Genomic DNA, 6,586 nt, shown 5'->3' on the forward strand with positions numbered 1-6,586 from the left:
AATTTCAAGATAACATATTCTCTCGGCTATATTACAACAGCCTGAAATATTGTAAGTGGTTTACAAATTTTGTAGTTTTTAAATGCTATTATTAAGGTAAATGACGGTTTGAACGAAATGCAATCGCAGAGATAAATAATAAATCTTTCTTCAAAAAGAATTTCAGTAACCTACCCTTGAACCTCAGCTAGTGAAACAATTTATAGTAGCATTTGCACTGTTTACAATTAAACAGCAAATTGATATTGACAACTTTGTCAATTGATAATTGATAACTAAAACAAATGATTTTGTTGGTAGTAAGTACTTTTACTCCAGCAATTAATTGAAAATGAGATGAACTAGAACGAAGTAGAATGAAGTAGAACGAACCTCGTCCCTTGTTTCAACTTGTAATCACGCATCAGCCATACTGGTTGGGGTTAGGTTTTGCACATGGAATGATATATGACGAGCTTATTGATACTTGCGAAGGGCAGAAATTCATTGCAGTACCTCATGGGTGTTTTAGCATTCCATTATGGACCAGTTGCATGCCGAACACGGTATGTAGCACCATCATTAACGTATTCCATTGAATGCGTGCCAAATCGCAATAGAAATAGTTCAAGTTCGAATGTTTGCACTTTTTTTGCATAAAATCTCCTTGAATCACGCTGTATTGTATATTGTAAATGTTCAAATGGGTTTCTTTTTATTTCTATTTGCATTGGTCTGCCATTTTACATTTGTTGGTTATATTTTCGCAGAGCTGTTTGTGGTGTAATCCAAGTACCAAATTCAATTCATTTTTTTACGTGACTTTCTATGTCCATGAAAGCGGCTTAACCGTAATTCCGATGCGTTTAGCTTAGGTCCTTTCCTAGTCATGATTCCATGTTTACAAACCGGATATTTTTTATAATTATAATTTTCCAGCGAAATGTTAGTGTAAATAAGTGCATATAAAATATGTTGTAACAACACATGACCTGTTACTCGAGGGTGTTATGGTAAAAAAAAAACCATGTTCCTATTTACGCAAAATAAATGGCCGTTGACCTATGGCAAGCTCCAAAACAGTACTTTGCAAAGATTTAGCGAGACTGGACGGGTGCCCAGGTGTCAGTCAACTGCCATTGCACATGCACGTGCACCAAGATCGGTTGGAAAATATCGATGTTTATCAATTTGTTTATTCCGTTGACAGGCGACCAATAATCTGTTTACGTGTGCCTTTTTCGATCGCTCTCCACTCGTTCCACTGACGGGGTAATAAAAATGGTAGAAAATCGAACAGGCGCACCAAACCCGGAATCGTGCTTACACACATATCCATGCATACGATACATAGAAACGGGTGGGGTGTTTTATTGAATGTTGTGTGGATGCATAGCCATCTCGAATGCATTGTGCCCGTGCTCGTCAAAAGCGACACCGGGGAAATCGAAAATGCAACACCGCATGTGCATTGCCTCGGGAAGTCCTATTGGGATGCATTGGAAGTATTGAGATGCGGCGGGGAGCATGTGTTCGAATGGAGCCAACCGAAAAGGGGACAGGACATTTTATTCACACCTCATTTGCGTTCTCGCATGTCACCTCGGTGTGGTGAAATAGACGCGGAAGAGGAAAGGCACCCTGCTCCGCCATCCGCTAACAGCTGTTCGAGCGAAAACTGACCGAATTGCAACCAATTTTGAGCAGAAATATTAATCACAGTCACACCACGGGCGCACGGTCCGCAGGGGGTATTCAGAGTGATATTTTTATCAGGCATCTCTTAAGCCTCTGTCGGTCCGGTGGCACGCGCATTCTGTGAGCGATGGGTCGGGATGGCAAATGAATTGGATGGAGCAGGACACGGTTGTCGGTGTGATCCGGAGGGGAGAATCGCTAGAACCGCTTCCGCTGCATGATAAATGAACGAATGAGCCAATGTTGTTATTGGGCGCCGATCAATATCGTGTGTCCGGTGGGACACTTTCACGAGCTTTTCGATTGGTGATGGTGTCCGTTCATTTACGAAACATTTGATTCGTCACCTTAATAAACGCATCGTTCGATGTAAAAAATGAAAACTAAAATTCGACCGCGGCAATAGAGGGTGATTTGTTGTTCATTTTATTTGCGCTGTTTTGCTGCTATTTAATCCACTTTCCATCGGCCGAGAATCGGCTGGTACTAAGGGCTGAAAGTGCCATCGTCTTTTGTTAGATTTTATCGACCCGAAGCCTGGGAAAACTAGGCGAATGAAGCTGTTTTTGTTTAAATATATTTGCGCGTTCGGCATGCGTCCATTAAATTATGGCGTACGTGACGTGATTCCTTTGGTGATCCGAAAGGATGTCTCAGCTGGGAATAAAATGGTTGGAAATTGGTCACCATGGACAACCCACCTAGCAGGCGAGCTGGTGATGAATCGTTTAGGCTTTACCTAGAGGGGAAAGATTAGAAACGTGCCCATTTGAAGGTTGTTTTGTGTTGTTTGCCTGGGACTTGCTGCTTCTGTTGTTGGGAAACATTCGAAACCAATGTTCCCGATTGTGGGTTTTGTTGTACAGATCGTACTTTTCGCATTATCTGTCACTTTGGCTTGAGGCGAATCGTTGTCCTTTTGCTTCGTGTCATAATCGTGAGCAGGTTTTACGCCTATCGGGTGGAAATTGCATTTGTTTTAAATATCTTAAACACTGTGGCGTTATTCAATTCAACCTCATACCGGTGTATTTGTTTGTGGCAATAAAGCAAAAGACCGAGATTATGTTGACCGAAAGCGAAATATTTTTGCAATTGAATTTCGATTGATTGTTTTCCGTGATATGAAACAGGTATACCTGAGGAAATTGAAAAACACATATTTGATAAAGGTTTGTGTTACGAATAATACAAAATCTCTTTTCCACATTTAACCAATAAAGATGCCACTAAAAAGAACTAAAAATCTGCTTAACTAAATACGTCTCCATTTCGCAGAACTCCAAAGCGTCACCATACATTGGTGCGTGTGGCCATGCGGGTGCTTAAGTGTATTTTCTGCTAGCAAAGGATTATTTCCATAGTATGTTGACATGTAATTTACGGTTTTCCCCGAAACCATCAGCTACGGTACGCAGAAAAGCTATTTATTTCGACAAACCACCATCATCACCTTCGCTGTCCGTAGTGGAAATGCTACGGAATAGAGGAAAAGGATTCATGTCCTTTCGTAAAAAGCTCTCAAAGTGAGCTGAACTGGTTTGACTGTTTGATGGGGACCAAACATGATGTAGCAATTTTCAACCTTTTAATCAAGTTGATGTAATACACCGTTTGCGCCACAAGCAAGATTTTTTTGTGTTTGTTTTAATTCTAGGAGCAATATTGTATTTTCTGTTTTTATTTCCATTTGCATGCCATGCATGTAGGGCGGAAATGTTTCAATACGCGTAATAAAATAAACGCATAAATGTCGAATCCGTTTTCATGTTATCATAAAATCACTTAAATTTGTTGTTACATGTGTTTGGAATTACGTTGAATTTGTGTGTGTAAGTCTTCCAAGTATTCGCTGCAGGTTTTAGCTTTAATCGATCGTCTAGATTTTATTCCCACGACTCGTCGGTGCTAGAAACGGTGCAGTTTCTATCAAATGGCTGCCAAAAATATCATATCACGCGGTAAGCTTCAATGTGTGCTGCCGAAGAAGCAAGAAAAAAACCTGACCGAAGCACAGTACAAGGCTAGTTGGGATCATAATTTGCTGCACGTGGTTGGAATGGCCAAACATTGTGACCCACCCGAAGTCGATGACACCGGCTGTGACTGGCTGTTGAAAGCGAGCATACGTCGAATATTTGGTCGTGTTCCCTTGGTGGGTTCTTTGTGAATCTTGACCAACTTGCGTTTTCGGCAAAAATGTAACCAAAACAGTGGGAAATCGAAAAGAAATCGAAAGAACCCCGTTTGGCGACGACATGCGAGCTATCGCTAAAACGGACCCCATAATCAGGCTCATTTGTATGTCGTCCGGGACAGTACTGTACGACAACCAATTAACTTGACAGCTGCTTAGGTCTCTCGGACAGATCTCTCCACAAAACGCTTACTGCACTATTCCAAAACGGTATGGAGTACGATGGAACCGGCGTGTAGACAGGAGATGGGCGAGTGAACCCCACCCGTGTGCCAGAAATGGCAGGCGGGGCTCATCGGGAATGCGCATTTATCTGCCATATTTCACTCGATCTCGACCGATGGGGAGGCACGACCCATTGTGCCACTGTACTCGTTTAGTCGGGTTACACTTTCCAGCCGCTTTACTTACACTTTCCAGTCAACTGTCGATGATGCTCTGCAGGATGCAGCGTGTTGTGTTACTTTTAACGCGCATAGTGAAGATAGTTAAACGATGAATGATGCCTAAGGAATAAGCAAATGGCTCATAGTTTAATGTGTTGTAAAAGGAATGCGATGTAATGGGAATAGTTCATGTTTAGATCGCAAAGTTAGTGTTGAGTGACAAAATTCCTCATAACAAATACTATATTCAAGAGTCTGCTCTCTACATATGTTTCGTGAAATGTTTCTATTCTATACGAACATTTGGAAATTTTCGTTAAAAAACTTTGGGAAATTCATTTTTTCTAACTGAGCGACCATCTTTCTTTAAAAAATTATGAGCAATGTATTTATTTAATGTACCAGAAACAATCCATTGGCTGTTTGTTCATAGTTCCTTTAGGGAATGTGCACAGTTCAATTCTTTCATCGTTTTTCATCACAGGCTGTTATATGTTCTGAAAACTTAGCGCGCTTGGTCAGTACAATTGGGGCCAGAGGGACTACCACAACTCAACTAATCCAAACGGACAAAACGCACGTCACTCACCACTTTTAGACATATGAAAACGAGTCAAGAAGTGTCCCCAGTGGAACGCTATGCATATCAGGTAAATGGTGACAATTATGAAACTATATATGCGCCAGAACCTTTTGATGATCAGCTTACCGCTATAAACAAGACGAGACTTTGCTTGTCAGTCTGAACGTGTTCAATTATGAGCTATCTAGATATTTCTGATGTTCAAAGGCGTATGTTAGTGTGAACACATGGCGTATTTTAATGGTTCAAAACCTTTTGGGAAGTTGAAATACTTTGTTGAAGATCACAGTATTTTCTATTAGATGCTGAATCTAGCTGAAATTGTCCAAAGTTAATAGAAATCCTATCTGTTTTGCGCTATTCTGGAACACAGACTTGCATTAGTTATATTTGGGTGTGTAGCCAAATAGTTCAGTCATGGCTAATAGATCAGTTCGTAAACAAACAGATATATGTTTTCATTACTTTCCAGAAAACAATTTAGGCAAAAGTGTTCTTGTTGGTTTGAACTAAAAAACTTCAACACATTACAAGAAGTAAGACTAACTTTGTGTATTTTGATGCAAATCTGTACAAATGTGTTCATGAGTATGTTGTTCTTTCTTTGTTCATATTAACAAACTAAATGGATGTCTCGAAACTATTTGTGTAGTCATCAGTGTTTTATCCTGGAAATAAACATTGCTTAAATCAATAGAGAAATACACTTCAAACGTAAATACTCCTGGATTGTAGACTTTAAAAGGCCATGGGAGTTAGTATGAAAAATCCTTTCCCTTGCATGTCAATATACCCAACGCAATAGCACAAACATCAACAGCAGGTTTGCCTTTTAACTTGAGCACACACCATTAGATCTATATAATCAAGAGCTAAATCATCAAGAGCATTACATTTGACACTTACCAGAGGCCCTGCACACTTACCTTTTTTGAATTGAAATTCTTCAACACAGCTATTAAGTGTGAACTAGATAGGTTGGTTGGTTAGGATATTCGGTTTGATGTCGTTTGTGAACATAGAGAGAGAAGTATCACTGGGGGAATACAGCTCGTAATCTACACTAGCTTGGCAGGGGTTAATTATTCTTGGTATAGACAATAGGATATTTACCTGTTAAAGAAACCCACATAAAAGAAACCCACACCACACGAACGTTTTATTGGACATTTCATTTTAAACTCCAAATAGTGCAAGAAACATTAGAACATTTTTATTAATTAGAAACATAGAAGTACAATTTTAGCAGAACAATGCAATCCGCAATAACTTCTTAAGTAACAGTAATAAATTGATAGAAGTAATAGTAATTGATGTAATCATACAGTAAAAACTAGGAGCTGTAAAATGTGTTGCACATTGCTCGTTTTTATTGCTAGTTATTGGTGATGCAATTCCATCTACTTCAAGGTTGTCTAACAAGCTGTATACTACATCCCGTTAGTATCACTTTAGTTTTACTGTAGATGTCTAGAATCGTTCGAGGAATACGATGAACAGATATTTAATTACGATGATGAACATTGGATTACTTCTAGATCTGACAATACGATGCAAGTTGTGGCAGGTAAAGTTATGTTGTCGATGCCATTTTACGGCTGCGATATATCGTACGAAAATCATCCTTAACGGAAGCATAATGCATGTGTCTTTATGTGCACGAAACAGGCAACTGTTCCTGGAATGGATTAGTTCAGAGAGTTGTTTTCTGCGTTGCTCTTTCGTACTTGCTTCGGCCGGAAC

The sequence above is a fragment of the Anopheles marshallii genome, chromosome 2 (genome assembly GCF_943734725.1).
Source record: "Anopheles marshallii chromosome 2, idAnoMarsDA_429_01, whole genome shotgun sequence".
NCBI classification, from domain to species: domain Eukaryota; kingdom Metazoa; phylum Arthropoda; class Insecta; order Diptera; family Culicidae; genus Anopheles; species Anopheles marshallii.